Consider the following 17,603-nt stretch of genomic DNA (forward strand, 5'->3'; position numbering starts at 1 on the left):
CACAAGATGTCTTACAGCCGTTGTGAAACAGGTCTTGGGCCGGTCGGCCTCCATGGGCGCGACAGAGTGCATGGCCACGGTCTTCGTGAGTAAAGCATGACCACATTCCTTTGTCCAGTATGACGCTCCGCTCCCGGGACAATTACAATCTTGCTTCTGCAGCTGAAGTACGTGAAGTTACAATCGTAATCAGCAGGCAGGTCGTCCTTACGCAAAGTTCCTGTAACGCCGAACTGACGAAATCTAAAATGTTATTAAATATATCAAAGGAAATTATAACATTAAGGAAGGGTTTCTGAGGGACGCCTTCCTCTTGGTAATGACAGTGAAAAGTGCACTTCACCCGGTCTGAAGACTTGCCATTCCAGATAAAATTTATAATCGCAGTGAGCATCTTCTCATGAGAACGAAATAATGTAAATTCCGTCTGTGTTCCATATATTATTATAACATCTTTATTTACCAAATTTATACAAAATTTTGCCTAATCTAAGTAATTCAGATACATCTTGTTGTGGGAATGTTGCTCATCTTCACTGCAACGAAGGACAGAGGAACATACGCAAGAAAAGATATTTAAAAATGCGATCATGCAGTGTCACATCATTTTATACTTAAACCCACACTGGGATTTCGAAGGTCTGGCATTAACCACTTGATCGAACACCCATTGTCTCATTCATATACATAAAAGATTGGTGAGACACTCCTCACATGAGTGGTGAAGCATAGTTTATTACGTGCCATCATCTTTACGAGAACTGAAATCCAGTGCACGAGTCTCTTATAGATGACATACGCAGAGTGAAAGTTGTCTTCCGTGGAGACCGCAGGTAAGTGTTCAGTCAATACAATGACAACAAGACCACTGGGGCTTCGTTGTCACTGTTGACTCTTAGAATGAGAGAAGAACAAGGTTTTAATTTACCAGGGATCACCTGAACTTTCTAAATCGAGGATGTTTATGTAGATAAACTTTGGACACACATGAGGCCTTCGTATAGAGATGGTCACGACCTCACACACGTGGGGTCCGTGGTTCCAGTCTCCTAGAGCCCAGGTGAATGGATGTAAAAAAGTACTCGTACCCTGCAGGGGAAGTTAACAAGTGAAATGATCTAAAAGAGGAAGTTGTGGAAGCCACCTCCATTGTCGTACCCATATTATTGTGGAATTGAGAGCGCAGGATCAAATGTTGACTGGAAGTGACTTAAGGAGGCTGGATATAAAGAGATGCCAACATTTGGCAGGTCTCATTACTGTACAGGACCTGGATGCAGGAGGTCAGGACATGGGATGGACTCCCAGGTGCCTGAGTACCGGTTCGACATGTCCAGCTGGAAGAGACTCACCTCACACTCACCCAGTGACCGTCGACGTCCCTGGTCTATGTAGAAGTTGGGGCCTTGTGAGTATGAGTGACTAATAGTGACTGGTGTTTGGAGAGAGAGCAAAGGTAGGTGTCCGGAGAGTAGAGATAGAGGGGGTAATTTAGGGTTTAGGATGTGAAGAGCGGTGGATGGTGAGGATCGTGGACCATCACCATAACCCCTGCCGCCTCCATCACCACAACCCCTGCCCCTCGTGCAGGCGATGAGTCACAATAACGACTTGAATCGTTATTGTGACTCATTATTATAGTCGTTCTCAAGACAATCGACTTGAGAATGGCTCAGGACGGACCGAAACGTCGTCGTCCCTTCACCTTCTAGTGTGTGGTCTGGTCAACATACCCTGCCACCTAAATCTCAACTGTCACCAACACCACAACCCCTGCCACCTCCCTCACAACAACAACCACTACACAGTTAATAAACCACTACCCCTACCAACAATACCAACTCAACCACCACCACCTGAAGATTCCCTACCACAATAATCGACACAATCATCACTACTCCAGCCACTATCTAAATCCTAAACACTACCGCCCATCACCACTGCTCTTATCACCACAATCACAAACCACAATTATCACCACACATATCACCATTTCCATTGCCACAACCACTTCTACCACAATTACCACTACTTCCAACACTAATATGATCAGGGACCCACACCCAGTATAGACCTGGGACCCACACCCAGTATAGACCTGGGACCCACACCCAGTATAGACCAGGGACCCATACCCAGTATAGACCAGGTACCCACACCCAGTATAGACCTGGGACCCACTCCCAGTATAGACCTGAGACCCACACCCAGTATAGACAAGGGACCCACACCCAGTATAGACCTGAGACCCACACCCAGTATAGACCAGGGACCCACACCTAGTATAGACCTGGGACCCACACCCAGTATAGACCAGGGACCCACACCCAGTATAGACCAGGGACCCACACCCAGTATAGACCTGGGACCTACACCCAGTATAGACCTGAGACCCACACCCAGTATAGACCAGGGACCCCACACCCAGTATAGACCAGGGACCCACACCCAGTATAGACCTGGGACCCACACCCAGTATAGACCAGGAACCCACACCCAGTATAGACCTGAGACCCACACCCAGTATAGACCAGGGACCCACACCCAGTATAGACCAGGGACCCACACCCAGTATAGACCAGGGACCCACACCCAGTATAGACCTGGGACCCACACCCAGTATAGACCTGAGACCCACACCCAGTATAGACCAGGGATCCACACCCAGTATAGACCTGGGACCCACACCCAGTATAGACCAGGGACCCACACCCAGTATAGACCTGAGACCCACACCCAGTATAGACCAGGGACCCACACTCAGTATAGACCTGGGACCCACACCCAGTATAGACCTGGGACCCACACCCAGTATAGACCTGGGACCCACACCCAGTAGACCTGGGACCCACACCCAGTATAGACCTGGGACCCACACCCAGAATAGACCAGGGACCCACACCCAGTATAGAACTGAGACCCACACCCAGTATAGACCTGGGACCCACACCCAGTAGACCTGGGACCCACACCCAGTATAGACCAGGGACCCCACACCCAGTATAGACCAGGGACCCACACCCAGTATAGACCTGGGACCCACACCCAGTATAGACCAGGAACCCACACCCAGTATAGACCTGAGACCCACACCCAGTATAGACCAGGGACCCACACCCAGTATAGACCAGGGACCCACACCCAGTATAGACCTGGGACCCACACCCAGTATAGACCTGAGACCCACACCCAGTATAGACCAGGGACCCACACCCAGTATAGACCTGGGACCCACACCCAGTATAGACCAGGGACCCACACCCAGTATAGACCTGAGACCCACACCCAGTATAGACCAGGGACCCACACTCAGTATAGACCTGGGACCCACACCCAGTATAGACCTGGGACCCACACCCAGTAGACCTGGGACCCACACCCAGTATAGACCTGGGACCCACACCCAGAATAGACCAGGGACCCACACCCAGTATAGACCTGAGACCCACACCCAGTATAGACAAGGGACCCACACCCAATACAGACCTGAGACCCACACCCAGTATAGACCAGGGACCCACACCTAGTATAGACCTGGGACACACACCCAGTATAGACCTGAGACCCACACCCAGTATAGACCAGGGACCCACACCCAGTATAGACCTGGGACCCACACCCAGTATAGACCAGGGACCCACACCCAGTATAGACCTGAGACCCACACCCAGTATAGACCAGGGACCCACACCCAGTATAGACCAGGGACCCACGCCCAGTATAGACCTGGGACCCACACCAAGTATAGACCTGAGACCCACACCCAGTATAGACATGAGATCCACACCCAGTATAGACCTGGGACCCACACCCAGTATAGACCTGGGACCCACACTCAGTATAGACCAGGGACCAACACCCAGTATAGACCTGAGACCCACACCCAGTATAGACCAGGGACCCACACCCAGTATAGACCAGGGACCCAAACCCAGTATAGACCAGGGACCCACACCCAGTATAGACCTGAGACCCACACCCAGTATAGACCTGGGACCCACACGCAGTATAGACCTGGGACCCACACCCAGTGTAGACCTGAGACCCACACCCAGTGTAGACCAGAGACCCACACCCAGTGTAGACCTGAGACCCACACCCAGTATAGACCTGGGACCCCACACCCAGTATAGACCAGGGACCCACACCCAGTGTAGACTTGAGACCCACACCCAGTATAGACCTGGGACCCACACCCAGTATAGACCAGGGACCCACACCCACTGTAGACCTGAGACCCACACCCAGTATAGACCAGGGACCCACACCCAGTATAGACCTGAGACCCACACCCAGTATAGACCTGAGACTCACACCTAGTATAGACCTGAGGCCCAGACCCAGTATAGACCAGGGACCCACACCCAGAATAGACCTGGGACCCACACCCAGTATAGACCAGGAACCCACACCCAGTATAGACAAGGGACCCACACCCAGTATAGACCTGAGACCCACACCCAGTATAGACCAGGGACCAACACCCAGTATAGACCAGGGACCCACACCCAGTATAGACCTGGGACCCACACCCAGTATAGACCAGGGACCCACACCCAGTATAGACAAGGGACCCACACCCAGTATAGACCGGAGACCCACACCCAGTATAGACCGGAGACCCACACCCAGTATAGACCTAGGACCCACACCCAGTGTAGACCTGAGACCCACACCCAGTATAGACCAGGGACCCACACCCAATGTAGACCTGGGACCCACACCCAGTATAGACCAGGGACCCACACCCAGTATAGACCAGGGACCCACACCCAGTATAGACCAGGGACCCACACCCAGTATAGACCAGGGACCCACACCCAGTATAGACCAGGGACCCACACCCAGTATAGACCAGGGACCCACACCCAGTATAGACCCGGGACCCACACCCAGTGTAGACCTGGGACCCACACCCAGTATAGACCAGGGACCCACACCCAGTATAGACCAGGGACCCACACCCAGTGTAGACCTGGGACCCACACCCAGTATAGACCACGGACCCACACCCAGTGTAGACCTGGGACCCACACCCAGTATAGACCAGGGACCCATACCCAGTATAGACCAGGGACCCACACCCAGTGTAGACCTGGGACCCACACCCAGTATAGACCAGGGACCCACACCCAGTATAGACCAGGGACCCACACCCAGTATAGACCTGAGACCCACACCCAGTATAGACCAGGAACCCACACCCAGTATAGACCAGGGACCCACACCCAGTATAGACCAGGGACCCACACCCAGTATAGACCTGAGACCCACACCCAGTATAGACCAGGGACCCACACCCAGTGTAGACCTGAGACCCACACCCAGTATAGACCAGGGACCCACACCCAGTACAGACCTGAGACCCACACCTAGTATAGACCAGGGACCCACACCCAGTACAGCGAGAAGTTACCTATTTCTTGTTATTTTCAGTTACCTCACATGTCTCATGTTTCAATGGCCCAGCAGGCTCTTCCGTACTACACAGTCGTAATGGCTAACGTTTTCCCCCTGATAATTCCCTTAATAATTTGTCGGATCTGACGGATAATTTTTTATTTTAAATTTTATCTCGAGGAGCGAGTTTATTGGGCAGCGCCACTCATCCTGTGAGTGTACATACTGCCATAGCAGCATGTACAACACTCCCCAATAGGTAGAAAACCCTCTGGGTTGTTCATCCTGCCACTTGTACCCAGACACAGCTGGGACTTGCTTAACTGTCTCAAGTGAACAACTTATCAATCAAGATTAACAATTGTCAACCCTTAAAATCTTACGTTATCTTGCGGGTGCAAAATGGGGGAATCTCTTAATGGGCGAATCTCTTAAAAACAGTATCAATATTTGACAAATAGTGTTTTCCTAACTCAAACAATGTGGGGTTTATTATTCTGCACATATTTCTAATGTCTCTCAGGTGTTCACATTCTTTCAGATAGTGGTCAAGGCGGTGTCCTTCACTCTCGCCGCAGAGTCTGCAACTCCTTTGCTCAACTGTTGTTTCCATTCCGAATTTCCATGGATAATTGTATCCAAGACGAATTCTTGCTATTACTGATTCTCTCCCACAGCCTGCTCCTTTTCGTCCATAATGATTGGGATTGCCAGCTGCAACCACATTGTACCAGTGTACAGGTTCACCTATTTGTTTTTCTGTCCTCCTTTCCTCAGTAACCTTGTCACGGTGATATTGCCTGATGATGCCTTTAATTTGTAGAGGCATCTTGGGTATGAAGTAGTCAATATGGTCTCCTTTAGCGCTTTCAGCAGCCAGCACATCTGCTCGTTATTTCCACAGATTCCAACATGGGAGGGGATCCACAGAAACTTGACGATTCTTCCTTGATTGGTTAATACTCTCACCGTCTCTTGATCTCAGCGACTATCGCAAGATTTTCTGCCCGACTTTTAGTAAGACTTTGTAGCGCTGCTTTAGAGCCAGTGCAGATCACTGCACCGTGAATGCTTCGTTCAATGAATCTTAACGCCATAACAATGGTAGTTATCTCCGCTTGTGTTGATGAGGCATAGTTCTCAATACGGTCTTTTCCTTCATTTCCGCGTTGTAAGGCATTATTCCTAATTACAGTGTATGCTGCACCAGCCCTGCCATTGACAGGGTTAGATGACCCATCAGTGTAGATTTGATCTAACTCATTTCCGGCTTCTTTATAGATTTCCTCCAGATAATTGTGCCTCATTTCTAGAGCTATCATGTTGGACTTTTTCGTTGTCATTTCATTGATGATGATCCTGCATGGGTCATCCTCCCAGGGAGGTAACCTCTCTACAGGTACAAGCTCACGGGCTTGCTCAAGCAAGTGAAGTTCTTAAAGGTAGCAGACTGATCTGTGATGTCATTTTCTGTTTCTCCTGTTCCCCCCCCCCCCTGAAAGTAGCACAGAGCTCAGTTTTTTGGCAATATCATTGTAATGGGGATCTCTGGCTATCTGAATTGCAAGCTTACCATTCAGTTCCAGAATTCTGCTTTTAACACTGGGGGAGGGACAAGTCCTCTCGTAGATTAGACGTTTTGGCAGTTCTTGAGACTCCAAGAATGATTGTCATGGCTTTATTTTGTATGCTTTTAAGTTTTTTCATATCGCTTTGGGAATAAGTGCACAAAACTGGAGCGGCATACTCTATGACGAAGCATACATAGGCTGTGAACATCATTTTAAGCACGGCAATAGAGGCTCCATGCCCATTCCAGGTCATTGCTTTCAGTGCCCAGAGTCTACTTTTACATGTTCCGATGAGTTGGTTGAGCTCCTCTTTCTTCCCCCAGTTAGAGCGGACAATGACGAGGGTCCGCCCTGAGCAGCCGTGGAGTGAGGACGTGTTCCGGCCTCCGTGACTGCTGGGGTTGTTTGCCATTTGGTCGCCAGGTGGTGTGGGCGTCACTGCCCTCCCAGTGTTGTTGCCTGCCTGGCTGCGTGCTGACGTGGCAGTTCTGTCATGGGGGCCTTGCAATTCCTCCTGTTCTGCGGGTGAATTCCGTGGGATTGGAGTTCTCGTGTAAGGCTGGTTATCCAGCCATTGAGTTGGTGATGTGCGACATGCTTCGTGTCCCGGTGGAGGCTGTCTACAGAGTTGAGCTTGTTACGGCCCACCGGGTGATTATCAAGTTCGTGCGGGAGGAGTATCGGGACTTCCTCCGTCGGTACGAAGGGCGTTCGTTGCAGTTGCCGGATGGCGCCGGCTCTGTTGCGGTCTCGGACCGAAGTGGTGCCTTGACTTATGTCAGTGTACACGGTGCGCCCCTGGAGTTCCCTGAAGACCTTCTCCGGCGCTTCTTTGGGAGGTATGGTGCAGTCATCAGTGTGCGGGTGAACACGCTTTCCTCGGGGAAGTATGCTGGGAAGCAGACGAACATCCGTACCTTAGGTATGCGCCTGTGGTCGGATATCCCATCTTCTGTCTGGCTGCTGGGTTACTACGTTCGGGTGTATTATGCCCGGCAGCCCCGTACCTGTTTCCGATGTGGCCAGTTAGGGCATCAGGCTGCTGGGTGCTCTGAGGCCCCTGCTGCTCCTGTTAACTTGTTTCGGGAAGAGGATTTCCCGCCGCTCCCTCAGGGCGTGGATTCCGGAGATGAAGAGGGCCAGGTCTCGTTCGCTGCTGATGCGGCCCCCCTGCGTCACCCGACATGCCCCCGGTGGTTGTTGTCCCTCCTCCGGGTGTTCCGGTGGCTCCTGTCGCTGGTCAATTCGCTGTGCCAGTTGCTCCCGAGGGTCTTCCGGATGGTCTCTGCGAGTCGTCGTCCTCTTCCTCGTCTCCTGCTGCTGCGTCTGGTCCTGCACCCTCGCCAGGTGTTACGGCTGTGCTGGGTGTTGGGGGATGGGGGGGCTGTGGAGCATTCTGTTGTGTGCGGCCCGGTTCCCCCTGTGGTTGAGGCTCCTGCCGTACTGCGACGGGCGTCGGTTTGTGAGGCCCGTGGTTCTGGGTCCGCCTCCAGCTGTGAGGATGTGCGGCCAGTGCCCAAGCGTTCCAGGCGTTCTTCTACTGCTTGGGCTAATGTGGAGGACTTCAACGCAGGTGGAGCTTCGGGCGATGATGTGGCGGTTCCGGGTGCTTCGCGCTCTACGTCGCTGGTGGTTGCTGACGTCCATGTGTCTGCTGTTGCCGATGGTTGTGCGACTGATTTACCTCCTGTTCTTTCTCCTGCAGAAGGTTCTCCGCAGTGGAGGGTGGTCGCTCCTGCAGACGTGGGTGGTGAGGGTTCTGGTGCGAGCCGAGGCCTCAAGCCGGTGCTGAAGAAGGATGCCAAGCGTGGGGGGTCCCTGCAGGTGCAACGTCCGGTGGTTGACGCGGGGCCCTGTGAGGCAGTCGAGGAGGCTCCCAGTGCGCTGCCCATTGCCCGGCCTCGTGGGAAGGAGCCTCTCCCTCTCGTCTTGGCCTCCGGCGTGGCGTATGATGATAAGAATCCTTTGCAGTTTGACTTTGTTGCACGGGTGAATCCTGTTCCGTGGTGCCCTTCTTCCATCTGGGTTCAGCGGGCTCGGTGTTTTGTTGTGGGTGTGCCGGAGTTGATGCCTGATCCTCGTACGGTTCATAATGAACCTGTTCCGGAGGACGTCATGTTACTTTGGGAGGTGTATTGTGTTCGGTTCCCGGCGGCAGAGTGGCCGGATAAGTATGAGAAATTTGAGTAGTCTGTGTGCTTGCTGTGTGTTTGGTGTGCTTGGACCTGTGGTTTGTTTGCAATGTGTTGTACCTATTGTGCGCCCTTCGGGCCGGTGTTATGTTTGTTCTCATGACTGTTGTTTTGTTGTATTTATTGTATTTCCGGTATTGTTGTTTCTTTTTCCTGTGTTTCATTATGTTTCTGTTTATTGTTGTCGGCCCTTTAGGCCGGTATTTAGTGTCTTTGTATACATTTGTATTGATTTGTTTTGTGCTGAAGTGTCTTGTTATATTTCTTGATGTACTTTCTGTTGTGTTTTATTCTCGGTCCTTCGGGCCAGTGCATGTATGTTGTTGTGTTTGTACCTGTTTTGTTTTCAGGTTTGCGTGTTTTGCTTGTTTTTTTTATTGTTTCTTTTGGCCTCGCTCTTTGTTTGTTATGGGGCGGATGGTTTGGTGTGTGTGTTTTTATTCCTGTATTGTTTGTGTTGTACGTTTGACCTGGTGTTTTCATATTGCTTTACCTGTTGTATGTGTTTGTTCTTTATGTTTTGTTTGGAATGTATTGTGATTGTCCTGTTATGTTCCCTGTTGTGCCTCTTGATGTATGTTTTGTTTTATGAAGGTTTTGTTTTGTGATGTTACTGTGACTGCTAGTTTGCCATTGTATTATGCTGTGTGTCTTGATGTATGCTGTATTTTTCTATGCATTTATCGTGTTTGTGTTTTGTTGTGCTATGTTGTCGGCTCTTCTGGCCGGTGGTCTATAGTTTTATTTTGTTCTGTTCTGTATTCTGTATTGTTTTTATTGTATTTAAATTTATTATTATGTACCTGTATTTGTCTTTTTTTTGTTTTGTGTATTTTGCTATACTTTGTATATTTCTTTTATAAAAATAATAAAAAAAAGGTATCGGTAGTGGTCAACCCATTCAAGTGTTACACTATTAATTTGTAGTTCTTCATTTTCTCCCCCGCTTGTGATGAGAGTATGCTTTTGTCTTGTTAGTGGAGAGAGTGAAACCGAGTTCAACACATTTCCTTCCAAGGAGTTCCACGGACTGTTTAATTTTTCCCAGGGTGGGAGCTTGTATCAGGACATCATCTGCATATCTCACATGTTGTGTTTCTTCCGGAAATTCAATATTTGCAATAGCGTTCATAAGTATGTTAAATAGTGTGGTGAATAAGACCCCTCCTTGGGGGGTCCCGAGTTCCATATTCATTGTTCTGGAGACTGCTCCGTTGAAGCAGACCTTGGCTTTCCTCCCTGCGAAGCAGTCTTCAATCCATTTCATGAGTCTCCCCTTGACACCCATGCATGCAAGCTCGTCCAGGATCGCAATCCCCTGCGCTTTGTCGAAGGCTCCTTTGATGTCAACAAATACGGGATACTTAGCTGTGTCATTAGCCAAGCCACTAACTATACAGTTTGCTGTGCTCAGTCCTTTAACAAATCCATTGACCCCTTTCCCTAGCCTGCCTATTTTATGCAACAGTCGGTTTAGGATGATCCTTTCAAGCATCCTGCAAGTGCATGACACGAGACTGATTGGTCTGTAATTGCCAGGGTCATTAGGCTTCGGTATGGGAACGATTATTGCGTGTTTCCAATGTGTGGGCAACACTCCACTTAGGAATGATTTGTTAAACAGGTGGAGTAGTGGATTCTCAGGCACTTCACGCAGTGCATTGAGTATGGTGTAGATGACGCCATCCTCACCAGGTGCTGTACTTTTGCCCTTTTTCATAGCTCCCTTTACTTCCTGGGCTGTGATTGGTTGCCCATATTCGTCATCACTAGACAGTGCTCTTGTTATCCTAATTCTTCTGTTATTATTTCGCAGGAGCTGTTCCCTGCTTACTTCTGCCGGAAGGGAGGAGGAGGACGCCGTATCACTCTACTTATGAATTAGTTCTTCGCCTTACGCTTAGGGTCTTTATGAGCCGCAGGCCGGGGTCTGCTCCCCTTAGCTATCTGAATTTTTGCCCACACTTGTCTCGCAGATTTTTGTGTAGTGCTATTCCAATAGAGTTAGTGAATTCAAGCCATTGTTTTTCCCACTCTTTAATCTTCTCTTCTCTGGCTACTTGACACACAGTTTTAAACAGCTCTTGGTTGCTGTCAGTGGGATGTCTCCGGTACTCTCTACTCATGCGCCTAACATTTGCATTGAGCATCTTTATGTAGTCATTCTCATACCATTTTATTTTCTTATTCTGAGGGTTACTTCGCCCAGTCGTACGGCGCAGAACTCTGAGACAGTGCTCAATTTGGTGATTGAGGTCATCAACAAATGTATCAATGTCTTCTGGGATTTGGTATTCCGTGAACCAGTCACTCATCCTATGAGTGAGATGCGGCCTCATACCCACTCCTAGTGATAACCTTTTTCTTTTATTTGTTTCTTTCCTTCTCTTGCACATGTCGACGGTGGTAATCAGTGTCCAGTGGTCCCGTGTAGTGGTGGTCACGTGTGGTGGTGGTCCCGTGTAGTGATGGTCACGTGTGGTGGTGGTCACGTGTGGTGGTCACGTGTAGTGGTGGTCCCGTGTGGTGGTGGTCCCGTGTAGTGGTGGTCACGTGTAGTGGTGGTCACGTGTAGTGGTGGTCACGTGTAGTGGTGGTCCCGTGTGGTGGTGGTCCCGTGTAGTGATGGTCACGTGTGGTGGTGGTCACGTGTGGTGGTGGTCACGTGTGGTGGTGGTCACGTGTGGTGGTGGTCACGTGTGGTGGTGGTCACGTGTGGTGGTGGTCACGTGTGGTGGTGGTCACGTGTAGTGGTGGTCACGTGTAGTGGTGGTCCCGTGTGGTGGTGGTCCCGTGTAGTGGTGGTCCCGTGTAGTGGTGGTCACGTGTAGTGGTGGTCACGTGTAGTGGTGGTCACGTGTGGTGGTGGTCACGTGTGGTGATGGTCACGTGTAGTGGTGGTCACGTGTAGTGGTGGTCACGTGTGGTGGTGGTCACGTGTGGTGGTGGTCACGTGTGGTGGTGGTCCCGTGTGGTGGTGGTCCCGTGTAGTGGTGGTCACGTGTAGTGGTGGTCCCGTGTAGTGGTGGTCCCGTGTAGTGGTGGTCACGTGTGGTGGTGGTCACGTGTGGTGGTGGTCCCGTGTGGTGGTGGTCCCGTGTAGTGGTGGTCCCGTGTAGTGGTGGTCACGTGTGGTGGTGGTCACGTGTGGTGGTGGTCACTGTTACGAACCCGGATCCAGCGTCCGAGCACGGAGCAGTAACGACCACGCCATCTGTTGGCCAGCTCCCGAAACCCCCGCCAAACGGACGACGACACCTGGTGAGGACAAGGTGTACCAGCCACAAGGGCCAGTTTCCAGTCCTGTGCAGCTCACAACACAGCCGCCCCCTGACCTCTGGTGAGGTGGTGCTCCGACGACAGCGCCATCTATGGACTGGATACGTCAGGTGTTTGTGCCCGAGCCCGTAAGTGAGGTGTTTTAGTGTCCCAGTTATTGATGACGTGTCTGCTTACAGAGCCGACCTGGGACTGCTGTGATGGAAGTGGAGTCAGTCTACCCGAGGCAGCCAGTCTCCATACCTTGAACCTTGCTGCAGCTGTTGTGAAGTCGTCCCCCCGGAAGAACACTGTGGTGTGTTAGCCTGCCAGTGGAGTGGCAGTAAAAGGATTTACCCGGGACCGACTGTTGGAGACGATCATCCACTGGGGTACTGAAGACAGGAGAGTGATTGGTGGTGTCACACGAGGCTCCTGTCTAGGGTGTTCCCCTTTTATCGTTCGTGGAGTGGCCGTACCAGCCTTTTTGGCTCAGAACCTGCCAGCAGACCAGCTGGACGTGTGGTTGACGGCCTCCACGGCGGTGCCCCCAGTGGACATGTATTTTGGCTGACCTGTGGCCAGGGTAGGCTCAGCTTCTTTGAAGAATTCGTTGTGTGGCCACGAAGAAAGCACCAAGGACTCAGCGCCTAGCTTCGGGATCCAGAGTCTTCAGCAGAAGACTACATTGTGAAGAATCCCCTTGTCAAGTGTTAATATCCCTCCCCCTTGTGCACTCTTTTATTTTATATATTTAATCGGTGATGGTGAAAATTATAATATTAAGTTCTTAGCTTTCTTTCCCTACTCCCTTTAAGTTACTTGCGTCACGGATCTCATCCCTTGATAGCCACTACTGGCTTGGGAACGGATATATATATCTTCCTCTAACAACATCAGAGTAAGGACCCCGTTGCGTCCCGAGAGGGCCGTAACAGTCACGTGTAGTGGTGGTCACGTGTAGTGGTGGTCACGTGTGGTGGTGGTCACATGTGGTGGTGGTCACGTGTGGTGGTGGTCACGTGTGGTGGTGGTCGCGTGTGGTGGTGGTCACGTGTAGTGGTGGACACGTGTGGTGGTGGTCACGTGTGGTGGTGGTCACGTGTGGTGGTGGTCACGTGTGGTGGTGGTCCCGTGTGGTGGTGGTCACGTGTGGTGGTGGTCACGTGTGGTGGTGGTCACGTGTGGTGATGGTCACGTGTGGTGGTGGTCACGTGTGGTGGTGGTCACGTGTGGTGGTGGTCCCGTGTGGTGGTGGTCCCGTGTGGTGGTGGTCACGTGTGGTGGTGGTCACGTGTGGTGGTGGTCACGTGTGGTGGTGGTCACGTGTGGTGGTGGTCCCGTGTGGTGGTGGTCCCGTGTGGTGGTGGTCCCGTGTAGTGGTGGTCACGTGTAGTGGTGGTCACGTGTGGTGATGGTCCCGTGTGGTGGTGGTCACGTGTGGTGGTGGTCCCGTGTGGTGGTGGTCACGTGTGGTGGTGGTCCCGTGTGGTGGTGGTCACGTGTAGCGGTGGTCACGTGTGGCGGTGGTCCCGTGTGGTGGTGGTCACGTGTGGTGGTGGTCACGTGTGGTGATGGTCCCGTGTAGTGGTGGTCACGTGTAGTGGTGGTCACGTGTGGTGATGGTCCCGTGTAGTGGTGGTCACGTGTGGTGGTGGTCCCGTGTGGTGGTGGTCACGTGTAGTGGTGGTCACGTGTGGTGGTGGTCCCGTGTAGTGGTGGTCCCGTGTAGTGGTGGTCCCGTGTAGTGGTGGTCACGTGTGGTGATGGTCCCGTGTAGTGGTGGTCCCGTGTGGTGGTGGTCCCGTGTGGTGGTGGTCACGTGTGGTGGTGGTCACGTGTGGTGGTGGTCCCGTGTAGTGGTGGTCACGTGTGGTGGTGGTCCCGTGTAGTGGTGGTCACGTGTGGTGGTGGTCACGTGTAGTGGTGGTCACGTGTGGTGGTGGTCACGTGTAGTGGTGGTCACGTGTGGTGGTGGTCCCGTGTGGTGGTGGTCACGTGTAGTGGTGGTCACGTGTGGTGGTGGTCACGTGTGGTGGTGGTCCCGTGTAGTGGTGGTCACGTGTAGTGGTGGTCACGTGTGGTGGTGGTCCCGTGTAGTGGTGGTCCCGTGTAGTGGTGGTCCCGTGTAGTGGTGGTCACGTGTGGTGATGGTCCCGTGTAGTGGTGGTCACGTGTAGTGGTGGTCCCGTGTGGTGGTGGTCACGTGTGGTGGTGGTCACGTGTGGTGGTGGTCACGTGTGGTGGTGGTCCCGTGTAGTGGTGGTCACGTGTGGTGGTGGTCACGTGTGGTGGTGGTCACGTGTGGTGGTGGTCACGTGTAGTGGTGGTCACGTGTGGTGGTGGTCCCGTGTGGTGGTGGTCACGTGTAGTGGTGGTCACGTGTGGTGGTGGTCACGTGTGGTGGTGGTCACGTGTGGTGGTGGTCACGTGTGGTGGTGGTCACGTGTAGTGGTGGTCACGTGTAGTGGTGGTCACGTGTAGTGGTGGTCGCGTGTGGTGGTGGTCGCGTGTGGTGGTGGTCGCGTGTGGTGGTGGTCGCGTGTGGTGGTGGTCGCATGTGGTGGTGGTCGCGTGTAGTGGTGGTCACGTGTAGTGGTGGACACGTGTAGTGGTGGTCACGTGTAGTGGTGGTCACGTGTAGTGGTGGTCACGTGTAGTGGTGGTCACGTGTAGTGGTGGTCACGTGTAGTGGTGGTCCCGTGTAGTTTTTTTTTTTTTTTTTTTTTTATTTTTTTTTTTTTTTATTATTTTCTACCACAGACGTGGCCACACATTTACAATGCTAACCAGCATATATACATTTTCTTCTGTCCTCCATGGACAGGGTTAGAGAAGTGTTAAACATACAGTTCAAGGGTTTATTGAACACTCAACCACAGAAGGTGATTCGGTGCTTTTAAAATGCTAAGCTAACCTACATACGTAAATACAAAGATACACAGATTTACGTACGCCCTACATAAAGTATTAGATGTGTCTTTTACATAGTGTCATTAATGTACATTCACAAAGGTGAAATGTAATTCTGATCAGCTTCCATATATGCTTTATACCCATACATATACATACACACACACATACACATACATATATACACACATACATGCATTCACATACATTTGTCTCATTTACCCTGACAGGGTGAGGTAGCTGATAAAGAAACTAGTGTGCAATTAAGCACTTAATCACTGAAGGTGATGAAGGTGCTTTTACAAGCTCAGGTTATATAGTTACATCACATACATACATTGTATGATTGATACATTACATGGTCAATTTTGGATACAAGTCCAATATATCAAGTGTTCCAGTACTCATATAGTAACTACAGAGTTCAGCATACCTTAGCCCAGGAGGGCGAAAGTCAGTCAGTATGGGACATTCTACAATATAATGTTCAAGAGAGTGCATGTTTTCTCTTTCACAAAGTTGACACATTGTGTACTCGACATTTGGGTTTTGAGAAAGCTGCCAGATACGTCTATATCCCAGGCGTATTCTGGCCACTATAACATCACATTGCCGGGTTCTTGTTCTATTAGTCCCATATGTGAATGTCTCCTCACGATATCTATCATAATATTTAATGCTACAACTTTCAGGTCTTTGAGAATTTGTTAGGTCGGTGAGATTTTCATTAGATATTTGTTTAAGTATTCTCTTTGTCACTGCTAATGAAACACCCATATCAATTTCTACCACTGGTTTTCTGCAAGCTGACTTAGCAAGCATATCAACAGTGTCATGCCTTGAGATGCCAACATGTGATGGTATCCATAGGAATTTAATCTCAAATCTGTTTTCTTTGGCAGCTAAAACATTCATTCGAATATCACTGACTATTTTCTGGGTGTCACTACTATGTGCGTTCAATGCCAGGAGTGCACTCTGCGAGTCACAGTATATAAGTCCACTGCCTTTGTCTTTTAAAAATTCAGTGGCAAGGTATATGCCTGCAAGTTCGGTTTGAGTTGTACTTGCCCAGTCATTGACGCGCTTCATTGCTGTATGTACGAGAGAAGATTGTTCAAATATGTTACATGCACATCCGGTACATCGTCCACCTTCTTCTACAGAGCCGTCGGTATAGCACTGATAAACATCGTTACCCATACTCTGAGTACTTTCAGTGATGCGTCCCGTGTAGTGGTGGTCCCGTGTGGTGGTGGTCCCGTGTTGTATACGGGTTTACGTGCTGGTCACCCAAAACCTGCCATCTCACACCATATCAACTTACCAAGTGAAAGGTGTTTGATCCTTCCTACCGTCTGATGTCCCCGGCCCCAAATACCACTCCCTTCCATCCATCCCCCACAATCCTGCCTCAAGTACTATCCACCACTATCCTCCCGTCTCCTTCCCTAATCCTACTTTTTTTCGTTCTGTTTATCCCCTCGTCCTCTCTTTGTCTATTCTCTTCCCCCACTCTGCCACATTTTCCTCACCTATACTTGTCCACCTAATCCGTTCTCTTCTTGCTAAACGAGAAGTTCTCCACTTGTTGTTGGGCAAAGTTTACCAACGTTTCCACACAGACTCACTCCGCCAGGGGGTCGTCATTCACACCAGCTATTCCCTTCCCCCCTTCATCATCATTTTCACCAGCTATTCATCATTATCATCGCTAGGTAACTCCCCTCCTCTGTCCAAACACTACTGACGCTCTCTTTAATTTAAAAGAAAAACAAAAATTAAAGGACACAGGGACAAAGCCAAATGTAAATGTTACAGGGACTGGAAGTACTCGTACTGTGTACGGTAGTCAGCGAGTGGAATAATACAAGAGTAGTTGTGGAAGTCACCTCCAACTAACAATTTAAGCATCAAAACAACAAACTCCAATGTGAGAAAACCACCTCCAGCCACCTCCCACACCAAGAGCCACCTCCCACGCCAGGAGTCACCGCCCACGCCAAGTGCCACCTCCCACACCAAGAGCCACCTCCCACGCCAAGAGCCGCCTCCCACGCCAAGAGCCACCTCCCACGCCAAGAGCCGCCTCCCACGCCAAGAGCCACCTCCCACGCCAAGAGCCACCTCCCACGCCAAGAGCCGCCTCCCACGCCAAGAGCCACCTCTCCCCGACAGGTAGCCACAAGATACACTGGTCGCCCTTAACCTCCCACACTCTCCCCCTAATGATACAATCTCATAAAACCCGTTTAGTTATTTAATATGC

This window comes from Procambarus clarkii, chromosome 43 (genome assembly GCF_040958095.1).
Source record: "Procambarus clarkii isolate CNS0578487 chromosome 43, FALCON_Pclarkii_2.0, whole genome shotgun sequence".
NCBI lineage: Eukaryota > Metazoa > Arthropoda > Malacostraca > Decapoda > Cambaridae > Procambarus > Procambarus clarkii.